We start from the raw sequence: 10616 nt of genomic DNA, 5'->3' as shown, positions 1-10616 counted from the left end.
ACGCTTGGCAAATGGCAGTCAAACTATTTAATGCATAGAGAAATCTGACACACTGCTCATGTTTATACATACAACAAATACGTCTGTTTATTCCTTGATTCCTTGAAAGCTCAACAGTGACCTCTAGTGTTAGAACTTGAGCACAATAAAACCACAGACAAGCGCAGAATATCTGCAGAATCACATGAATGTGATTGATACACGCGGTTCGGCAGGGCATCAGTTCACACACACCTTAGTTGCGTCTTGAGTTCGGTGAATCGCGGGCGTTTGCTGGGGTCGTACGCCCAGCACTTGGTCATGAGACTGTAGAGGGTCGGGGGGCAGTTGGGGGGCATCGCTAACCTCTCGCCGTTTTCTATCCGCCCGATGACATCATTATTCTTCACGCCCTGGAAGGGCTTGATGCCGAACATGAGGATTTCCCACATACACACACCTGGGGCGACAGACACCGATCAAAAATGACAATCAACCCCAATGATTAAAAACAAATGTGCAGGGTGATACTGGAAGACTTTAGAGGTCGACCGATATAGTGGATTTTGCCGGTACGATAACTAAGGTGTTGGCAGTGTGGCAGGGCGGAGGCGTCGTGATACCACACGCCCGTTCCCTAATTAGGCTAATCAAGCCTCAGAGAGGGATAAAGGCAGACTCGCACCGCCGTCCTCGGTCTGCGTTTATCCCTCTCTGAGGCTTGATTTGCCTAATTAGGGGCCGGGTGTACAGCATCATGACCCGGCCCCGCCCTCCGCCCTGCCACAAGCAGATTTACAGAATGATCAAAGACTTCTTAGTCTTTCCTTACTATAACAGGCACAGACATTGAGGCAACAAGAGCCCAAAATCCCAAAAGCAGTTTATTGTGCAACAAGATTTGGTGCATAACGTGGGACTTTTATTTTGGAAAGACGGAGACATGGCTCTGTTACAATGCTCTATATTTAAGTATTTCATAAAGCTTTTTATAGCCTATAATTTCACCAGAAGAGGTTATTTATTAGAAGTACGATAACCGTCCCAAAAAGCAACTATCGGCACCGATGAATCGGTAAAACAGATATATCGTCGACCTCTAGAAAAATTTATTTGGCAAATAACGGTTTACTTAATCAAACAATAAAATGAAACAAATAATTATTACATTAATAAGCCATAGGTGGAAAATTAAATACAAATATGTATTTTAAATATTCAATAGCAAAACTAAATATTAACCTAGTTATTATAACACATTAACCCAATAACGGCACCTGCATCAAATCTGATTCACTATTTTCTAAAGCCTGTGCATCATTAACATAATCAACATTTTGATGACAATCCTGTTGTCTGTAATGTACTAGATGACTGCTGCCACCTGGTGGATGTTTCTGGCCATTTCTTGATGGAAAAATATCCTATTCGTTTAAACAGAATTGGCGCATCTCTCCTCAATAAAGAGTCTCTTATTGCATGCACTTGTTGTTTTATGTGAAATCTTTGCTGATTTTAATCAAGTAAAAGTGACAGTAATGATTATATTGTTACTGATATTTTAAAATGAACATTTGCTGAAAATAAGCAACTTGTGCTTGATTCAAATTTTGTATATTATTTTATTGGAAACGTTCTTTGAAATCCATGTATCAAATATAAACCTCAAACAGACTTTTGAGGAATATCTCTCAATCAAAATGATGATACATGCATGCACACCACCAAAACATCACAGATCTTTGACAATTCTGACATTTACATTTTACAAGATATATATATATATATAAAGTGTGAACTAATATTTTGGTGTATTTTCATATCTGTTATTGACTCCCAAAATACACTAAGCGGTAGACCAATCACAACAGACTGGGACATCTGTCCAATCAGAGCAGACTGGGACATCTGACCAATCACAACAGACTGGGACATCTGACCAATCACAGCAGACTGGGACATCTGACCAATCACAGCAGACTGGGACATCAGACCAATCACAGCAGACTGGGACATCTGACCAATCACAACAGACTGGGACATCTGACCAATCAGAGCAGACTGGGACATCTGACCAATCACAGCAGACTGGGACATCTGACCAAATCACAACAGACTGGGACATCTGACCAATCACAACAGACTGGGACATCAGACCAATCACAACAGACCGGGACATCAGACCAATCAGAGCAGACTGGGACATCTGACCAATCACAACAGACTGGGACATCTGTCCAATCAGAGCAGACTGGGACATCTGACCAATCACAACAGACTGGGACATCTGACCAAACACAGCAGACTGGGACATCTGACCAATCACAGCAGACTGGGACATCAGACCAATCAGAGCAGACTGGGACATCTGACCAATCACAACAGACTGGGACATCTGACCAATCAGAGCAGACTGGGACATCTGACCAATCACAGCAGACTGGGACATCTGACCAAATCACAACAGACTGGGACATCTGACCAATCACAACAGACTGGGACATCAGACCAATCACAACAGACTGGGACATCAGACCAATCACAACAGACTGGGACATCAGACCAATCAGAGCAGACTGGGACATCTGACCAATCACAACAGACTGGGACATCAGACCAATCAGAGCAGACTGGGACATCAGACCAATCAGAGCAGACTGGGACATCTGACCAATCACAACAGACTGGGACATCTGACCAATCAGAGCAGACTGGGACATCTGACCAATCACAACAGACTGGGACATCTGACCAATCACAACAGACTGGGACATCTGACCAATCAGAGCAGACTGGGACATCTGACCAAATCACAACAGACTGGGACATCTGACCAATCAGAGCAGACTGGGACATCTGACCAATCACAACAGACTGGGACATCTGACCAATCACAACAGACTGGGACATCTGACCAATCAGAGCAGACTGGGACACCTGACCAAATCACAACAGACTGGGACATCTGACCAATCACAACAGACTGGGACATCTGACCAATCACAACAGACTGGGACATCTGACCAATCAGAGCAGACTGGGACATTAGACCAATCAGAGCAGACTGGGACATCTGACCAATCACAACAGACTGGGACATCAGACCAATCACAACAGACTGGGACATCTGACCAATCACAACAGACTGGGACATCTGACCAATCAGAGCAGACTGGGACACCTGACCAAATCACAACAGACTGGGACATCTGACCAATCACAACAGACTGGGACATCTGACCAATCAGAGCAGACTGGGACATTAGACCAATCAGAGCAGACTGGGACATCTGACCAATCACAACAGACTGGGACATCTGACCAATCACAACAGACTGGGACATCAGACCAATCAGAGCAGACTGGGACATCTGACCAATCAGAGCAGACTGGGACATCTGACCAATCAGAGCAGACTGGGACATCTGACCAATCACAGCAGACTGGGACATCTGACCAATCACAACAGACTGGGACATCTGACCAATCACAACAGACTGGGACATCAGACCAATCAGAGCAGACTGGGACATCTGACCAATCACAACAGACTGGGACATCAGACCAATCAGAGCAGACTGGGACATCAGACCAATCAGAGCAGACTGGGACATCTGACCAATCACAACAGACTGGGACATCTGACCAATCAGAGCAGACTGGGACATCTGACCAATCACAACAGACTGGGACATCTGACCAATCACAACAGACTGGGACATCTGACCAATCAGAGCAGACTGGGACATCTGACCAATCACAACAGACTGGGACATCTGACCAATCAGAGCAGACTGGGACACCTGACCAAATCACAACAGACTGGGACATCTGACCAATCACAACAGACTGGGACATCTGACCAATCAGAGCAGACTGGGACATCTGACCAATCACAACAGACTGGGACATCAGACCAATCACAACAGACTGGGACATCTGACCAATCACAACAGACTGGGACATCAGACCAATCACAACAGACTGGGACATCTGACCAAATCACAGCAGACTGGGACATCAGACCAATCACAACAGACTGGGACATCAGACCAATCACAACAGACTGGGACATCTGACCAATCAGAGCAGACTGGGACATCTGACCAATCACAGCAGACTGGGACATCTGACCAAATCACAACAGACTGGGACATCTGACCAATCACAGCAGACTGGGACATCTGACCAATCACAACAGACTGGGACATCTGACCAATCACAACAGACTGGGACATCTGACCAATCAGAGCAGAGTATACTCTCTGAAAGGCGGAGTTTATAATGAACGGATATAATGAATAGAACGGATCGTTGAACGGGTCGTGTTTGACACTGGGGAAAAAAGGTTAAATTATGAGCAAATTAAAGAGTTTTTTGATCTTAGATGCATGTAAATCTATTGTATGAGACGTTTAAAACAACATTAGCCACGTTTAGGTGCACTTTAATGTCAAAAAATGAGACTTTTCTGAAAATGTGATGGTTATCACAGCATAACTATGGGAAACATCTTAAAAAGACTTAATTTTCACCTTTAATTTGCTCATTAAAAACTCACCGAACATCCAGACATCACTGGCAGAGGTAAAGCGACGGAAGTTTATCGATTCTGGAGCCATCCATTTGATCGGCAGTTTCCCTTTAGAAGCTGTAAAATACAAAATATATAAAACAGCTGCAACTTGTGCCGTTTACTGTACATACACACTGTCGTTTTGTCGTATATTTGTTATAAAACCATTGGAAAAGGGTCTTTCTGGTTTAGGGAGGGCAATCTTTGTTACCTTTATAATATGAACTGTCCTCCATGTATCTGGAGAGACCAAAGTCACCAAGTTTCACACAGTCAGTGGAGAACACTAACACATTTCTGGCAGCGATATCCCTGAACACAAACACACATATGGACTCTTACATCAGGACAGAATCACAAATAAATGGCTAATAACTGTTGATGCTCCAGCCTCACCTGTGCACAAAGCGTTTGCTCTCCAGGTACGCCAGCGCCGCGCTCAGCTGGGAGGCGAACAGAATCAGGGTGGACAGATCGAGGTTGTACTTTCTGACTTGCAAGAATGACCTCAGCTGAAAATAAACAAACAAATAGATCAAAGTTATTGTGTTTGCTGTAACACAAAGACGTCCAGGACAAACTGTTCATTCAAAGTAGAGGCACACACATATATCGGTTGTACCGATTAATCGGCGCCGATAGTTGCGTTATCGGTACAAATCTTTGCAGACAGCTTTTGATTAAAATTCTCTGTGTTGTTTGTAGCCGGTGCCGGAGGATTTTGCAGGTAAAATGGTTTAGTTATACAGTGTAACAGCGGCCTCTAGAGGTGAAATAAAACAATCACGGAAGGATTTGCTGGCTCTACATTGACAATGTTCATCCATATTTTATCCTCACTTCAATGGATATATTGATTAAATAATCAAGTGTTATAAATTGAAGCAAGGACAAGAAAAAATTTTGAATTAAGCCTTATTCCTCAAACCTCTTCTGGTGATATATGTCTGTCTGTCTGTCTGTCATTCTGTCTATCATTCTGTCTGTCTATATATCATTCTGTCTGTCTATCTATCATTCTGTCTATCTGTCTGTCTGTCTATATATCATTCTGTCTGTCTGTCTGTCTATCTATCATTCTGTCTGTCTGTCTGTCTATCTATCTATCATTCTGTCTATCTGTCTGTCTGTCTATCTATCTATAATTCTGTCTGTCTGTCTGTCTATCTATATATCATTCTGTCTATCTGTCTGTCTGTCTATCTATCATTCTGTCTGTCTGTCTGTCTGTCTATCTATCATTCTGTCTGTCTATCTATATATCATTCTGTCTGTCTATCTGTCTGTCTGTCTATCTATAATTCTGTCTGTCTGTCTGTCTCTATCATTCTGTCTATCTATCTGTCATTCTATCTGTCTATCTATCATTCTGTCTGTCTGTCTATCTATCTATCATTCTGTCTGTCTGTCTATCTATCTGTCTGACTATCTATCTAACTTTCATTCTGTCTATCTATATATCATTCTGTCTGTCTATCTGTCTGTCTGTCTATCTATAATTCTGTCTGTCTGTCTGTCTCTATCATTCTGTCTATCTATCTGTCATTCTATCTGTCTATCTATCATTCTGTCTGTCTGTCTATCTATCATTCTGTCTGTCTATCTATCTATCTATCATTCTGTCTGTCTGTATGTCTGTCTATCTATCATTCTGTCTGTCTGTCTGTCTATCTATCATTCTGTCTGTCTATCTATCATTCTGTCTGTCTATCTATCATTCTGTCTATCTGTCTGTATGTCTATCTATCATTCTGTCTGTCTGTCTATCTATCTGTCTGTCTATCTATCTATCATTCTGTCTATCTGTCTGTCTGTCTATCTATCTATCATTCTGTCTGTCTATCTATCTGTCTGTCTGTCTGTCTAGCTATCTGTCTGTCTATCTATCTATCTTTCTGTCTATCTGTCTGTCTGTCTATCTATCTATCATTCTGTCTGTCTGTCTGTCTATCTATCTATCTATCATTCTGTCTGTCTGTCTATCTATCTGTCTGTCTATCTATCATTCTGTCTATCTGTCTGTCTGTCTATCTATCTGTCTGTCTATCTATCTATCTATCATTCTGTCTATCTATCTGTCTGTCTGTCTGTCTATTTATCTATCATTCTGTCTGTCTGTCTGTCTATTTATCTATCATTCTGTCTGTCTGTCTGTCTATATATCATTCTGTCTGTCTGTCTGTCTCTCTCTATCTATCTATCATTCTGTCTGTCTGTCTATCTATCTGTCTGTCTATCTATCATTATGTCTATCTGTCTGTCTGTCTATCTATCTATCTATCATTCTGTCTATCTATCTGTCTGTCTGTCTGTCTATTTATCTATCATTCTGTCTGTCTGTCTGTCTATATATCATTCTGTCTGTCTGTCTGTCTCTCTCTATATGCAAGTAAAAACCTTCATCTGGTGATTATTTCGGCTATAAAAGGCTTCATTTGGTAAATACTTAAATATAGAGCATTTTAAAGAAGATGTTTCAAAATAAGAGTCCCCGGTGTGATTCGGGCATGTTTATACTTAAAATTCCTGCATTATAATCTTCATTTTTTTCTGGATACTGGGATTCTGGTTGAAAAATAAACAGCATCTGGGATTTAACACAGTTTGGAGTCTTGTTGCCTCTATGTTCATCGTAAGGAAAAAAAACTATCGGCCGAATAATTTGTGTATCAGCAAAATCCATCAGTCAACCTCCAATTCAAAGACTCAAACGTTTTGGCCAATCAAAACCTAAAAGTTTCAGTGTTGGTCAGCAGAGGGTGTCTCTCACCTCTCCGAGCGTGCACAACTCCATGATGATCCAGACGGGATTTTCTGTGATTATTCCGATCAGCTTCACGATGTGTGGATGGTCAAACTGCCGCATTGTCACTGCCAAATAAAATCACAAACTATCACACATACATTGTTTAATGCCATCATGTGCGTTTCATATTTGACACGTTAGACATGAAATGACGCGTAAATGCTGCGACTTCGTCTCGATACTCACGAGCTTCCTGTAAGAATTTCTCTCGTACGCTGTCAGACGTGCAGTTTTTACACGTCTTGATGGCCACAGACATCGATGGATTCTCCTGCAGGACACGTTTGGGAAAGGCAAAGACTTGGATTAGGAAATAAAACTGTATTTAGGGCAGTACGAGCAGTGTCAGAGAAAAGAGGAAAATGCTTCAAATTCTGAAAATGTCAAACAAAATATTACATAATGAGATTTTTATGCTTGTTAGTTTTATATTTATGTTATATGAGGTTTTCATTTGTGCATGTAATAAACATTCAAGAAACATAAAAATTCAATAAATAAATAAATGCACAAAAATATCTGTCTATCATTCTGTCTGTCTGTCTGTCTATCTATCTATCTTTCTGTCTATCTATCTGTCTATCTATCATTCTGTCTGTCTGTCTATCTATCTTTCTGTCTATCTGTCTGTCTATCTATCTATCTATCTATAATTCTGTCTGTCTGTCTATCTATCATTCTGTCTGTCTGTCTATCTATCATTCTGTCTGTCTGTCTGTCTATCATTCTATCATTCTATCTGTCTGTCTATCATTCTATCTGTCTGTCTCTCATTCTATCTGTCTGTCTGTCTATCATTCTATCTGTCTGTCTATCATTCTATCTGTCTGTCTGTCTATCTATAATTCTGTCTGTCTGTCTATCTTTCTGTCTATCTGTCTGTCTATCTATCTATAATTCTGTCTATCTATTATTCTGTCTGTCTGTCTATCTATCTATCTGTCTGTCTATCTATTATTCTGTCTGTCTGTCTATCTATGATTCTGTCTGTCTGTCAATCTATAATTCTGTCTGTCTGTCAATCTATAATTCTGTCTGTCTATCTATCTATCTGTCTATCTATCTATCTGTCTGTCTATCTATCTATCTGTCTGTCTGTCTGTCTGTCTATCTATCTATCTATCTGTCTGTCTGTCTATCTATCAGTCTGTCTGTCTATCTATCATTCTGTCTGTCTGTCTATCTTTCTGTCTATCATTCTGTCTGTCTGTCTGTCTATCTATCTATAATTCTGTCTGTCTATCTATCTATCTATCTATCTGTCTGTCTATCTATGATTCTGTCTGTCTGTCAATCTATAATTCTGTCTGTCTATCTATCTATCTGTCTGTCTATCTATCTATCTGTCTGTCTGTCTGTCTGTCTATCTATCAATCTGTCTGTCTGTCTATCTATCAGTCTGTCTGTCTATCTATCATTCTGTCTGTCTGTCTATCTTTCTGTCTATCATTCTGTCTGTCTGTCTGTCTATCTATCTATAATTCTGTCTGTCTATCTATCTATCTATCTGTCTATCTATCATTCTGTCTGTCTGTCTATCATTCTGTCTGTCTGTCTATCTATCTATCTAATGTCTGTCTGTCTATCTATCTATCTATAATTCTGTCTGTCTATCTATCTGTCTGTCTATCTATCATTCTGTCTGTCTGTCTATCTATCATTCTGTCTGTCTGTCTGTCTGTCTGTCTATCTATCTAATGTCTGTCTGTATGTCTGTCTGTCTGTCTATCTATCTAATGTCTGTCTGTCTATCTATCTATCTATGATTCTGTCTGTCTGTCTATATGTATCTAATGTCTGTCTGTCTGTCTGTCTGTCTATTTATCTATCATTCTGTCTGTCTGTCTGTCTATCATTCTGTCTGTCTGTCTGTCTGTCTATCTATCTAATGTCTGTCTGTCTATCTATCTATCTATGATTCTGTCTGTCTGTCTATATGTATCTAATGTCTGTCTGTCTGTCTGTCTGTCTATTTATCTATCATTCTGTCTGTCTGTCTGTCTGTCTGTCTGTCTATCTAGTTTTATATTTCTGTTATATGAGGTTTGCAATTTTGGCAACCCTGTTAGCAAAATGTCTGTATTTTTTTTGCATGTAATAAAACATTCAAGAAACATAAAAATTCAATAAATAAATAAATGCACAAAAATATGCCAGAACGTTGCAGATCAGATTTACATATCTAATCATTCTCACTCCAATATTTTGACCTAGTAATGACACACAAGTCTGTACCCTATTCATGTGTGGACCATAAATATGTGCTTTACCGAACTGATGTAAACTCCTTGGTGGACGTCTCCAAACTGACCCTCACCGATACATCGTCCTAGCTCGATTCGATCCCGCTGGATTTCATAGTCCTGAGCTACAGATAAACAACACAACAAACGCTCAACATCAAATCAACCTACAAACCACAAGCACCGGCCTAGAAACGTCTTTATCCTCAAGTTCTTGGTCTGAGTGTATTTACATTTACAAAAGCTCTTTAAACCGCAGAAGAATGACATGCGCAAACATGAGCAGCTTAACGACGACATGTGCTGAATGCAGAGGACAGCGGTTTATCAAACCGTCTAAAGGCACGTAACACAAGTCTACAATACAGTCTGTTTTAAATGTTGTGTAGCAATCAAGATACAATGAAAACACAAATACAGGATTAAAAGATAAAATGCACCATTAATATTAGAAAAGAAATCCTTACAAATGAGCAAATAAAACTTCTATTGTTTGGCTTCTCAACTATACGTATCGATGACTTTTGCAGGCTATCGGCTATTATTGTAACATCACACTGGGTAGCTCCGCCCACAGTGAAATCTCATTGGTCAAAAATCGCACTCCAAATAACTGTATATTAAACAGGTCTGTGTTAAACTGGCTGCGATTTCATCACATTTCGATTAAAATGCACATTTTTTATTATGCAATTAAAAAAAATATCTATTATTATTATTATTATTTTATATATAATGAATAATTCTCATTTCTGTAATGCATTGATTTTTATTGTTTAATTTATTATTATTATTTTTTTAATACCATTACGCATACATTAAAATTATTATTTAATTATTATTACAATTATGCAATTATAACGTATTTCCGAAATTACAATTTGCATTTTTTTCTACATGGTCACGAGAATTGTGGGTCAGAATTGTTAATTGTGAGAATATCATCACAATGAAAATGAAGCGATTCATCTGGTTTATATACTTTAAATGGCGTGCTATGAAAACCTGCATT

General features: G+C 39.7%; 1 pseudogene; it reads right to left on the bottom strand.

Annotated features, from left to right (window-relative positions):
• The window catches only part of LOC127620106 (focal adhesion kinase 1-like), an 88566-nt pseudogene that overhangs the window by 17309 nt on the left and 60641 nt on the right, over nucleotides 1–10616 (bottom strand).

The sequence above is a fragment of the Xyrauchen texanus genome, chromosome 26 (assembly GCF_025860055.1).
Source record: "Xyrauchen texanus isolate HMW12.3.18 chromosome 26, RBS_HiC_50CHRs, whole genome shotgun sequence".
In the NCBI taxonomy this organism is placed as follows: Eukaryota; Metazoa; Chordata; class Actinopteri; order Cypriniformes; family Catostomidae; genus Xyrauchen; species Xyrauchen texanus.
The sequence above is the reverse complement of the archived record's forward strand: the minus strand, read 5'-3'. Positions and strand labels throughout refer to the sequence as shown.